We start from the raw sequence: 14,645 nt of genomic DNA, 5'->3' as shown, positions 1-14,645 counted from the left end.
GTGACACCCCTTGGAAAACAGCAGACTTGGGATTGAACCTCTGCCTAAAGTATCTGAATTGTGCTCCCCTCAGATTCCTATGTGGAAACCCTAACCTAAGGGATATTGTATTGAGCAGGAACCCTAAAGAGCTCATTGAGGTTAAATAAGGTCATAAAGGTGGAGCCCTAGCACAATAAGAATGACGATCATATAACAAGACTGGGACTCCAAGGGGGCACACATAAAGGGAAGGCCATGCGAAGACACAGACAGACAGACAGACAGACACAGACAGTTGACCCAACTGTAAGTCAAGAAGAGAGGCCTCAGGAGAAACCATGCTGTTCTTCCAGCTGTTGGAAGTGTGAAAACATAAATTTCTATTGTTGAAGGTCACTTAGTGTGTGACATTTCTGTTCTGGTAGCCCTAGAAAATTTATATGTGCTCAAGGTAAGACCTGAGAACTGAAAGCTGCTTGTGGCTTGCATGGCACTAGTTTTCACCTTCATTGTTCTATTTCTCTATTTTTTTTTTTTTTATCTTTTAGAGACAGGGTCTTGGTATGTAGTTCAGGCTGTCCTTGAGCTCACTATGTAGCCCTAGCTGGCCTCGAACAATGATTCTCCTGCCTTAGCCTCCTGAGTGCTGGGATTACAAGCATGTGCCACCATGCCCACAAAAGTTCTACGTTCTCTACTTGTCACCCTTGGCACATACAAAGTGACTAGAACACATTTGTGTCATGAAAAAGTATTTCTTTCTCTGCCAACACCATAAAGGGACAAAGATGCTCTGGACATATGACCCTGAGATGATTGGGGGTGGCGATCAAGATCTATTTAGACTGTAAGGGTCTGTGACCTTTCTCAAGGCAAAGAACTGCTCGTTCTTTTGGTCCTGCGGACAGGCAATCTGTTTGGCAAAATCTGAATTAGTTTTGAGATGAGAAGGAATGATAGAAAAGGATTGAGTTGTTTGGATTTTGGAAGCTGTCAGAAGTAAGACACATGACAAAACTTCTCTTGGCACCAAAAATGATACAAATGGACAACTGACCAAACATTATATGAAAAAGTAGGACAATTGACTTTGCATCAAAGTATACCTAGATGCCAATTTGTGCCTCATTCAGAGGTTGAGTCACTTGGGATTATATAATTAAGGTCTCTAAATACTATTACTGCATGTTGCAAGTTAAGATAACAATACTGTCATGAGTGATCCATGGAAAACATGACAACTTTTATTAATGTGTAATAATGTCCTAATTCACTAAGTGATGCATAGGAACTATTTTTGCATTAGAGGTAGGGAGCCTGCCAACATATATGTTAGTATGGCTTCTGTATTAAAATAAACAAAAGTAAATGCTATGTTTATACACAGGGGGTTGAGTATTAGACATTATCTTAAAAGTCTTGGATAAATTTTAAGCACACAAGTGTTTGGCAAATCATTAACTACTTTAGCAATGGTTATAGGCATAATATGGTGCCTATAGACCCTAGACAGTAAAGAGACACTGACATTTCTAAAGCATAATACTTTCTTGAAATTAATAAAAATGTGGTGGAAAGATTTGGTGTTTGATTTCATTTAAGATCAGCTGCTTAAATATAAGTTAAGTCATTATCATTCCATTGTCCTTTGTTTGAAAACTGCATCAGGTAAGTAATCACATGAAAATCTCTTGGAAGTTTTGTATTCACACATGAAAAGACAAGGTGGTCCCTTGGTGATGTAGATCCAACCCAGGTAGATGTTTTGTCCTCTGCGAATAAGATCAGTAAAAATTGCCTTTGTGTTGTGTCTGAAGGGATGGTGTCAAAGGGGAGGTGGATAATGACAGTCCAATTGTTGAATCAGAGGACTACCTCCTGCCAGGGCAAAGATATAATAAAATAGGAGGTAATTTGACCTGGGCAAAGGAACAAATCTGTAGACAGAGAAGGGTAGAGTGTGATCAGAGGTGGACTGGCAAGATAAACACATTGGCATATGGAATGTTCTTTCATTTCACCCCTGGAGGACATTTTAATCGATTATCTCATTAGTGAATTCAGTGGCATATACAACAAAGAAAAATTTCTAAGTTTTCTTTATGAACATAGCTTTTATCCTAGCAGCAACAGCTGAATCTCCAGGCAACACAAGAGATAGTATTTCTGCTTTCACACATAGATAAAGTGTTACCTTGAAGAAAATTTAGTATAGTAGATGCTTTTCACAATGGAAGATTTAATACTTAAAAATTTTTAGCATATCTGGGAACTATGACAGATTTGTGTTTTTGAGATATAGTTTTGAATTTAACCCCTACAGAAATACATGCAGAAATAAATATTTTTAATAAGGACAGAGACTCGCTAATTAATACCTCCTTATCAACTGGGTTTTCTAGTATCTGTCTTATATGAATTTATGTAGTAGTAGAACTTTTATACATGAGCAAAGGCTGTGAAAAAGAAAGCAGACTGTTAATGCTGGGAGCGGAAAAGAAAATAAATAAGAGATAAAAACTAAAAATTTGAGAAAATTTTAACCAGAAGAAAGGAAAATACTTGAATAAATTCAAGAGTGCAATGTCCCATTTGATACTGACATTGTTTCTTTATGAAAGTGTGTGTGTGTGTTTGTGTGTGTGTTTGTGTGTGTATGTGTGTGTGTGTGTGTGTGTGTGGGTGGGTGGGTGTATGACAGAGAGACAGAGGGAAAGAGAAATATTTATTTTACTATTTTACTGGATTTTCAGATAGAATTCATTTTAATAGCTTTGTAAATATCTTTAGTCCTTTACTTACTCAATAAGCACTTAATATTTCATTTATACTCAGTTGTATCTTATTAAGGTAAATCACATAATACACTGATATTCATAAATTTGAAGAGTAAAAATTTTCAAAAGTCTTCAAAATGTCAACTGTCAAAAGGCAATAAGTGGGTTGAAGTAATTTCTAGCTTTAGTTTTTTGACAAATCTCCACACTGATTTCCATAGTGGTTATCCTTGTTTACATTCCCACCCCCAAAGGGGAAGGGTTCCTTTTTCCCTCAGCCTCACCAGCACTTGTTATTATTTGATTTCTTAAATATAGTCATTCTTTTTAGAGTAAGATGGCATTTCAGTATTGTTTTAATTTGCATATTGTTAGTGGCCTGCAATGTTGAGTAATTTTTCATGTATTTATTAGCCATACGTACTTCCCTGATGTGCTTATTTTACCCATGTTTCAAGTAGCATAATTTATAGTATCTAGATGTTGGAAGTTACCTATATTCCCATCAACAGATAAATGGAGCTAGCAAAGGTGATATTTGTGTATGACAGAGTACTATTCTGCTGTAAAGAAGAATGAACTTGAAGCATTCATAAGTAAACAGATGCACCTTGACCCATAATGCTAGGTGAAATAAATCAGACACACAACTTTGAGTATTTTGTGGATTTTCTTAGATGAGAAAGCCAACATGTAAATAAAGAGAAAAATAAATGACAGATAATAGGAAGTAGGAAGATCTACCTTAAAAGGGAAGAGGAACAAGAGATGGTCAGAGGGGGAGCCAGAGAAAGGAAGGGGGAGGGGAAAAGAATTGAAATTTAAAAAAATGGATGTAGAACTTTGTAAAGGGAAAGACGGACCAAGAGCTGTAGGAAGCAGGGAGAGATAAGAAGGGGAAGGAACAAAAGAACAAAAAAAGAAAGAAAAATCAGAACTGAGAGGTGTTAGGTGCACGTACTAACTTCCCCATGACATGTAATTTTATGCACCGCAAACATGGACTAAAAAAAAAAAGAAAACAAAAATGTAAAATAAAAGTGGAGTTCTACAATGTCAACTCTACTCTTCCTATTTGTGAGATAGCTAGCAAATGGATACACATTCACATTCTTTGGCAAAGCGCGGTAAGTCTTTTCTGTGCTTGGCTGCGTCACCTTTTAGCTTTTCTAAGAATATAAAACAGTATTTGAGCTAAGCTAGAACCGAGGCTTTCCTGGCTGTCAGCGGGCAAAAGAGTTCCCCTTTTCCTAGGTCCCACTGGGCCACGTTGAGAACTGAGAGAAGCAGCTCCCGCGGGCCTGCGCGCTACCTTGCACAGGCGCACAGGCACGGAAGGTCTGCTGCAGGGTAGCCCACCTGGCCAAAGTGAAATCAAGGCTTACCTTGTTCTCCAAATTGCTTCCAATTTTTAAATCTCTTGCATTGCCACAGAAGGTAGAGGTGTGGAACCTCAAACTAAACCAATACAGTTTTTCTCCATCCACTCGACAGAACTGCATTACAAAATGATTAAATAAGGTACAGTAGAGGCTTAGATTTTAAACTGAATTTCCACTTCATAAGCTCCAGCATTTTCATAAAAGGGAAATGCTAGGCTCCAGTGCCTTCTTTGCTCAAGGAAGTCATCTCAGGGGTTTGATAGAGAGGCTGGTGGTTAGTTGCTGATGAGGCACAGAATATCTGAAAGGCAAATTAGCTTGAGTGTGGCACATACCTGTACACCTACAAATGAGGAAGGCACCCCCGACGTGCTACCAAAAGCTTAACAACGTAATCCCAAAGAAGGACAACGTAGATCTAATTCCTCGCGGTGCAGAAATCAACAGAGACTGAAATAATGTGTCTTCTCTCATGAAAAAGAGAAGCATTTACTTCCTATAAATACTTAAATACAAATGATCAAACAAGCTACAGTCCATGGCTAATTCCATACTGTGGTAATCTAAACACCTGTAAAGTACTAACAATTCATAGTAACATTGACTTGTGGAAAAATAATCTGCAATCAAATGGAAAAATTTATTAGAGCTTTATAGAGATGAAATTTGTGTGTTTCTAATCCAATCCTGTTTTCAATATTTAATTTTTAAGAAATAAAAGCATAAGGGTTAATCTGTAGTTAAAAGAACTATTTTCATGTATTGTAACAATCAGGAGAATTTAGAGAATTATACTTGCCATGAAAGTAATAATGCTTTACATCACTAGAATTAACATAATAAGAGCAAATTACCTGATATTCATAAAATAAAATTCCAGAATTCTCTATAACTTTAGATAAAGACTAGAGTAAAGAGAATGTAGATCATGGTTTTTTTTTTTATTTATTCAACTAGAAACCTTCTTTCTGTTAAATTTGCAACAGTACTATTAGCATCACATGACCAAATTGTAGCCAATAATTTTACCAAAACAAACACATTTAAAAGCCTTCAATTTTTGAGTAAGATAGTACTAAGACACAAGCAAGGCTATTGACTAAGCCCTTTGAAAAATGTTTCTTGTTCTTGAACGCATACTTCAGATTGCATAGTTTTTATCTTTTAAAAACTTACAATACTTTCATGAATTATTTAGTATCTATTACTGTGTATCCAGATGTGTACCTGCTTAACAGTTTGCATATGCGTGCACATCTCTGTACCACTCAATGAAATCTAAGGCCTTGTAAGACCTATAAATGAAAATGTTCAGATTTTGGAAAACAAAAGACTTAGTCTGCAATAAATTTTCTGCAAACAGGCAAAATTCCCATAATTACTTGATTAGTGAGATGAGAAAAAAGAAAACAGCAGGTGCTCTGCAGACTTATGTCAGGGTGTATATGACACAGAATTTGTGTTCTCTGCTTAGTGTAAGCCACAATAAGGTAAGTCAGTCTGTATTATTTAAAAATTTGTATTACAAAACCTACTATAACTATACCTGTACATTGTTTCACAAATCAATTTTTTGTTTTTGCTTTGTGACAGAGAAATTTGTGTGTATTATTTGTTTCTTAGCCTGGGATAGAAAGAAAAATTCTGAATGAAAAAAATTAACCAGGAGGAAAAGTTAAAGGAAAATGACCTTCAATCATATACAATCATATTTCAATAACTTTAAAATATTTATCTTTAAGCTAACAAACTAAAAGTTAATTTAATAACAAATTTCAGGGTAATTTACAACTTTGTTCCTCACCACAATATAAGGAACATCCATAAATTATTTTAAAATGTCTAATAACAAATAATTTCAATAAATTAGAGTATGTCTGCAGTTTGGCTTGTATATTTATAGAAAATCTTTTTGGAAAAAAAAAGATATGGAAAATAACATTGTTATATTAAAATGTCATGCAAGTTTTTGAATACAAATGAAAATTAAGCAGGAGCTAAATACCCAGTGTTGTCGTAGTGCTTATAGTTTTAAAGGAGAACTGCAGTGATTGTGAGTGAATTCTATACATTGCTGCATACTCTACATATTGCTGTATACACTGTGAGTGGATTCTATACATTTCTAAAACTACAAGAGCTATTTTTTTTATAATATAAGAATTAGAGCCATACAGATAAACAGAAATAATCAATTTCATGGAATGACATCATTGTCCCTCCCCCCATACCAAGAATCGAACTCACGACCTTGCACTTGCCAGGCAGGCGCTGTGCCACTGAGCTAAATCCCCAACCCCATCAGTGTTAGAACTGAGCCATTTGAAGAGTATTTGCAGACTCTGTGTGTACTCACTAAAACAAGCACTGTGTAAGTTTCTACTTTCATTGGATTTCATGATCAGAGGAAACTGTGGGAAGAAAGTAATTCTTTACTTCATTCTTCCCTACAAATTCAAAAATGGTTCTAAAAGTTGTTCAGATCAGTTAGTCTTGCATTACTCTAAATCACCAGCAACCACAACGTCATGAAGGGGCTTTGGCACCCAAATGCAAAAATGATAAAATACAAGATTGTGGATGTTTTGTATTGAAGAAGAAAATTGAATAGGGCATGATTGTCTTCTAATTGATACAGAAGTACTAAAGAGCTTAAATAAAAGTAGTCCCAGTAGTTAGTATTAAGAAACGAACAGATTTGAGTTTTAAAATAAAGACATTTGTTGACACTCAGTATTATGTAAAAATAGATCTTTTACCTTGTAAACAGTGAGCTCATGATCATTAGAGGAATTCACTAAGGGCTGGATTACTGGGAATGCAGATATTTCATAGTTTATTCATATGCTATTCATATAAGGAATATATGATTGTAAAATTACTTCTAATGCAAAGAATTCATAATTCAATGTGCACATTTTAAAGTAACAGACCAACCCCTGTATTGTTTAGGATTTTCTATGGAGGCTAGCTTCGCTGAGACTCCAGGGACCTTCCACCAGAATTAATGGTGGTCAGGAAGACAGGAAGCAGCAGTAGCAGGTGAGACGCTTAGAGATGAAGCAGGGTTATTGCTAATTTCTGTTTCTATGGAAACTTTATCTCATTCTCAGAGTCACTGGAACCACCACACTAGTCATGAAAAATGAGAAAGGCACGTTCAGTGGGAGGATATATTGAGTTCAGCCCAAATCTTAAGGGCATCAGCTTAAGGGAGGAAAAAACAAGATTTTGAAGTGCAGGAACTTCATGGGTCATGTTACAGAGTCTTAGCTTGTCAGGGCTCAAGGAAAAGTAAAACATTCCTCCTACATCAGTGCTTTGATTATGCCTGTGAGACCTGTGGAGGGTGAGCACACCCATCATTCCAGAAAATTGAGAAATACACACTGAATGTGTATGCCAATATCTTACATCATATTAAATTTAATGAATAAATAGAAAAAAGTATAGTAGGGGAAATGGTCCAAAGATAAATATAAGGACTAGGTCACTGAGATCTTTCTATTACTAAAGCCAGTAAACTACAAGTTAATACTTTCCTTTTGCTCTTCATAATACAGTGTTTTTGCTTTTCATTTTTCCTACTTCAACTTTCCATTTCCTGCAAAAATCAGCGTGCAGTAGTCTTCTTGGCATTATAAGAAATGTGACTTCCTCTAGCTGAAAATGAATGTATGGAACAAGGAAAGCCCTATATATTTGAGGCCCTTTTTATTCTATAGATAATCAAAACAAAGACATGAGGCAGAAAATAGAAGGACAAAGATTTATGGAATAACTGAGTGTAACTGTGACTGAATCATCAAAGAATAAAGGGTATTGGTTAAGGAGTAGAGGGGTATCCATTCCTGAAGGTGTCCCATCAAACATAAGACAGTAAAGCCTTTAGTTAATAAATCCACACACGCATTCATTGAGCAAAACAACTAATCTCTTTCTTTGTATGCTACATCATAAGGTACTGGAAAGAAAAGCACTGAAGAAAATGAAGATGTTTTTGTCTTCACAGTGTTTAGACTCCTACACTAGAGAGGAAGTATTTATGTAAATTGAAACTGACAAATATATTCAAGGAAGATAAGGCACAGTGGATGTGTTCACCTGTGTTCCTATTTTATATAGGCCTCATTCCACTTTTCCATTTTTAAAATTTCCTCCTCCTCCTCCTCTTCCTCTTCCTCCTCTTCTTCCTATTTTTCTTCTTCCTCCTCCTTCTCTTCTTCTCCTTCTCCCCCTATCCTCCCCTCCCCCTCCTCATCATCCTCCTTCCCCTCCTCCTTCTCCTTCTTTGTTTTCTGAGGCAGAACCTTGCTGTGTCTTCCAGGTCAGCTTTCAGCTTCTTATGTAGCTCAGGTTGGCCTCATACACTCCTTCTGCCTCAGTCTCCTTGGTGATGGAATTACACATACGTGCCACCAGACCAGACCACCATGGTGATTTCTAAGTATTCCTGTCTGCTGTGTAAGTGTACGGGTGTACTATTATGAATGAGAGTTTTATATTTTCTCCATCTATAGATGCTTCTAGAAAGCAAACTATTGTCTTGTATTTAACAAAATATATGTCTTGTATTTAGATTCTTCACAAACTCCCACATAAATTTTAATAGGTTTTCTAGAGTCTCCTTGGTAAGATACAATCATATCAAGAGCAGAAATAAATGAAATGTTTTTCCATATGAATACAAATATGTTTCTTTACCTTATTAGTACATGTAGCAACATTGAAATCTAATGTTCAAAGCAGTCTTCCCCATCAATTTGACGTTATAGAAAATTATTCTCAACATTTGATATTTCTAACAATACATAGTTCATATTTGGTATTTATAGCAACAATACCTGTACATAAGAAAGCATTCAGTTTAAGGAGCATCTGTTTATTCTAATTTTATTTAGAGTCATTATAAAGAATGGATACTTTATTTTATCAAAATCCCATCCAATGTATTTATGTATATTTTATTCTGAAAGTGAAAATTTCTACCATTATTTTAATCCATCTGAAGTTGCTATTCTTTTTTTTGTTTGTTTGTTTGTTGTTTTTTTTTTTTTTTTCTGGTACCGGGAATTGAACTCACAACCTCGCACTTGCCAAGCAGGTGCTGCGCTGCTGAACTAAATCCCCAGCTCCTGAAGTTCCTATTCTTAACTACTTGATAAAAATCACCAGTAAATCCTTGCTTCACTTTTTTTTCAGAAGTGTTCTTTTCAGATTTTTTTGTCCCACTGAATTGTACTAATGATATATTTTGCCAAGGAACCCATCTATTTTGTTTTCAAAAGTGCAGCCATAGTTACATATCTAAACATTCATTGTTTTACTGATATCCCATGTAATTAAGCCTTATCATCTCTCATCTTGTATATTTTACTGCTCTGCTTTGTCCTGAGTCACGCTTATGAGGGAATTATCATTCTCAATACCTTCTCAAAAATATCTGTGGATTTATGTATCTTTTGTACTTTTCTTCAATTGTAAACAGAGCTCTTAATCATATCCACTTTACAAGATTATTATGGTGAGGATCAAATGAGTTACTTTTTATGAAGTGCTTAGATTTTGGCAAATTTCAGAAGACACACGTTAAAAGTTCTTATTGTAATTACACTTTCATCGATCTGCCAGTGTACAAACAAGTTGTTCTTTTTGATGTTTAGCTGCTACTGTTCGCTACACAAGGGTCTCCAATTGCATATCCACTTCCTAAAGTGTGGTTTTTATTAATACATCATGTCTTTCTTTATACTCTTGGGTGCTCTCTTTCTTTTTTTTTTTTTTTTTTTTTTTTGGTACCAGGAATTGAACTCACAACCTTGTGCTTGCCAGGCAGGCACTGTGCCATTGAGCTATATCCCCAGTCCTACTCTTGGGTGCTTTCAACACTAGTATCCACCTTCTCCATTAACACTGCTACGCCTCCTCTCCCTGGTCTCTCTCTCTCTCTCTCTCTCTCTCTCTCTCTTTCTCTCTCTCTCTCTCTCTCTCTGTCTCTCTCATTTTCTCTCTTACTCTTACTTTCATTACTTTCTTATTCTTATAAATAGTACAAAGCTCTCATTTTCAAAATCGAGTTTAGGAACACAAATGTTTTTATCTGGGAGATTGCAATTCATTTCCAATTTCTGTCACAGTTGATAAAATGCATAAATAAGCCTTCCATTGTATTTTATGTTTTTATTTGTTTGCTTTTTATCTTTCAGCTACTTTTACAAAACTGGATATATTTTTTATATTGATCAAAAGGAAATTTCCCCAAATCCAAAAATAAGATTTAGTTTTCATTTTAACTGAAAAATTCACTTTTCTGTAGAACTAGCCATTTTTTCAGAAGGCAAAAAGCGTAAATCATACTTGCCATTGTCTTTTCCTTGGAATTACTTCAGTGAATAAGTTATCTATATGTATTTTTAACAATCTAAAAATTTGTAAGTGTTCATGTTATTGAAACATTAATATATAAATAATTCACATGATAAAATCTAATAAATTTATTTCATTGTGTACCTGGCAGGTGTATATTGTTAGTAAATAGTGTATATAGTGCAGCAAAGATTTCTACATATTTTCAAGTGAATCAGCTTATTTTTTAACACTGTTAGTTTTATCGAAAAGTTGAGTGGAAAATATAGAATTTCTGTAAGCCCAACACCATTCATCCAAATATTCCCTCTCATTTACATCTTTCATTAACTGGTACAATTGTTAAAATGAATAAGCCAAAATTGACATATTTTTATTAACTGAGTTCTATAATTTACATTAGGGTCTACCTTTTGAGTTGTACTCTGTGAATTTTGACAAACATGTAATGGTACCTATATAACATACCAGTACATTAGTGTGCTAAGTAGTTTATTGCCCTAAAAATTTTATTCCACATTTTTTCATCTTACTGTCTATTTTTACTCATTTAGTTACTATTTTTTACTTTTCTACATTCTTCTTTTTCAATTTTAGGATTCTATGTTTGATAAAGTTAGTGTTTATTCCCTATTACCATATTCTTATTCTGGAAGAACCACATTTTTCATTAATGGTTGTCTTTTCTTCCACATGCTCATACTTACATACGTTTCTTTCTATTGCTTTTTGACAAAAAGGAAATAATATTAATACTTATAGAATGCATATTATAAGCTTTTCAATTGTTAAAAATGCATATCATCAATAGAGTGTGGTAGATCATAAGGTAGTCATAATTATCATATTTAACTGCTGAAGAATCAAGGATCTTACCTAATACCATGTAGGTAGTAAGAAATGGATCAAGTGTTATTTTTGAAGTCAGGAAACCAAATTTGATCAAAGCTTTAAAGTTCTTTTTATATACTGACTCTTGTAGACTCAATTATTTATCTCAGGAAAGTATTCTATTTCTTCATCCTTTTTAAAATTCAAATTAGATGTCTAAAACTATTTGCCTCCCTCTTATTTATTCTCATCTGCTCCTCCCAGAAGATCTTTGAAATGTTTTTATGCTCAGATTTTTCTGAGACAACTTAGAATACTCTTACCAGTGCTTTTTCACATTACAAGTTAAAATGAGATACTATTGTGCTAATATAAAATTAAGAATATAAGAGAATAAGTAAGTGTTACCAAAGCTATATGTAGTCACACAGCATAAGTTAATACATTTCTGTAAAGCAGGTTGGTGACAGATATAAGAAATATTCACACATTATTACCTTTTTGAGCCATTCATTTCACTTTGAGAACATATACAGCATGACTGAAAATGATATCTTTTATCTTAACAAATTTTTATTTAAATGCATAACCACATATTTTGATCAGATCTTGTATTATAAGAAAACAGTCCCAAACAAGATGTAAGTTCAAGTAAAAATATATTTATCATAGAAATAATTCAAAGCAAAGTATAAAATGTACCTAAAATTGAATCAAAAACTAAGTGATTTAAATTAATTAGCATATATCCTTTTAAAGGAATTTTGTCCCCCTTTGAAAAATTATATACAAATAATTCAATCTAGAAATATCTTTTATAAAGTAAGAAAATATGACTACAAATCTCTAATCTGCTAACAATAATGAGTATATATAAACATCAAAATGGTGCTGTCTCCCCATGGGATCATGGATAATGTTAAATTGATATTTATTTTGGTAATTTCTAATAATTTTATAAAAATTAATTATTAATTGATATTCATTCTCCTTCCAACGCTTTCATTGTTTTTCTTCTTTTTTCCATTCTTACTTCTGTCTAGCCACCATTTTATTTGTCTATGTATTTGACTAGTGCTAAGTAATGAAATAGGAGTTAATACTGAAAACAACTAGAACTCTACTGCCCTCTGTGGGATTTTGGCTGATACACAACTTTCTTTTAGAATGGACTTGAGGTTAAATATTTATTTTACAGAAAAGAAACTTTATGTGTAAGGTGGGTACATGAAACAAGTGTATGCTAAGATGGCCAACAAGCAACACTGAATTAGTGTCATTGGCTGAATAATACTGAATTTGGTAAAATTTAATATAGAATACACATCTGGTGAGTGAAACATGAAATTTACAGAGAAAGGAAGGCATTGTGATTTCAATACATTTAACTCTTTAAAGAATTGATTGCAGTGCAAACAATGAGTAATTTTGAAATAACCATACAAGAAAAGCATTCATTGTGGATTAAATTGGTACTGATTTTGCAAATGCTAGGGTTTCATGGGTCTTTACATAAGGCCTTCTGGTGGACACGTAGAGAGATGTATTTAGTGGAGACCCTGGAATTATATCTCTCACAGAAGAGAGAGGAGCTGAGTAACAGAGTCCTTGGACATTCCCAGGCTCACACTTGGAATCCTAGAAGAGCTCTTTCATGGACAGGTTCTCCAGATCTCTAGGCCCAGTGTGGTCTTGCTGTTACATGGGCCGTGACTTTCTTCTGTTTCAGTTTATATAATATCAGCCTATTTGTTTCCGTGTGTCCCTCCTTAGAATTTTCCTGGGTTCCCTTTTCTTCCTTTTCCCTAAAGTTCTTTCCTCTTCTGTTTCCTTTTACTTTTTGTCTCAAGCTCGTTCAACTGTTAGATTCTTAAATGCAAGAACCCATTAAAGGGATCTGTGGTGCAAAGGTGATTCTGAGACCTCTTCCTTTTAATAATTTAAGGTTTACTATATTCATAGTAGATCATATAAAGTATGCTTGCAACTAGACATTTAGTTAACTCAACCAAGAAAGAATATAGAGAGAATTTGGAATTTGGAGAAAGATGTTGCTTAAATTATAGCTCTATTTCCTACTAGAAGTGCAAGTATAGTTACCAAATTCCTTTGAAAAAGATTTCTTCATCTCCAAATTATTTAACCATAGAGTTCATATTGTTATAAAAAATAAATAAAATGATGTATGCAAAAATCATGATGAACAGTTCTTAGCACTTCCACAATAATCAAATATTTGGTTCTTACTAAGAACCAAAAATTTATGTCATACTTCTACAAAATGTTTTGCGTAGTTATCTCATATTAAATGAAAATATTTTTAATTACTGTATGTTTTGTCTTTGTATTTTTATGGGTGTCTCTTAGTGTCCTGGAACTCTAAATTTTGAAGCAAATCTACTAATCAATATTTATTTTTTGATTAATTCCTTTTGTCAACAATTTTTAACATGTTTGGATACTCCAACATCATATTCACTTGTATGTTCTTCTGAGAATTTTGTTGTTTTACCTTGTACATTATTTTCTATGATCTATCTGGTATTATTCTTATATTGTATGAGATAGAGTTTATGATTCCTCTTTACCTACATAAATATCAAATTGATCCAGTGCGCTTATCACAATAATCATTGATTTTCTCTACCACATTGCAGTGTTACCAGTGTCATAAGATAGGTGACCATATATTTCAGAATACTTTGTATGTCCTACTCGATCCCACCTACCTGTTTCTTTTCTCAAGTGCTGACACTGTACATTGCTTTCCTTACTGTACTATCACTATTAATTTTGTAGTAACCACAGAAATGCTCTAAGTAATCTCTAAGTGAATGGCCAATGTCTTGGCCACTTACATTTCAAGTTTCAGCTTGTCAATTTCCACCAAAACTTTCTGAGGTTAGGGTGGGATATTGAATTAACCCATCATTTGGGGGAGAACAGCTATATTAAAACATTGAGTCTTATTTTGATGAATATAGCATATCCAAGAGCAAAACTATTAATAAAATAAATACTCTTACAGAGCAAATTCACACAAGACTAAACGTCCAGAGAAGAAATAAAGTTTACATGTCTATAAAAAGGGGCTAAGGTTGAAAATGGTCACAGAAAGAGAAAAGGAGTAAGGTAGAATGAGAAAGGAATGGGGGAGCTGACTGTGAGCACCAAGGATGCAGACAGAGAGACGCCACAGAAAGGCTATGACCATAACTAACTTATGTAACTGGTAGTATGAAGCGAAAAAGAAGGGATGGCTCTTTGCGCTGATCTAAATCTACTGAGAAGTTCTAGAGGAACTTCG

Source organism: Chinchilla lanigera, unplaced genomic scaffold, assembly GCF_000276665.1.
Source record: "Chinchilla lanigera isolate Chin_1 unplaced genomic scaffold, ChiLan1.0 scaffold00019, whole genome shotgun sequence".
NCBI classification, from domain to species: domain Eukaryota; kingdom Metazoa; phylum Chordata; class Mammalia; order Rodentia; family Chinchillidae; genus Chinchilla; species Chinchilla lanigera.
Note: the sequence above shows the minus strand (reverse complement) of the source record.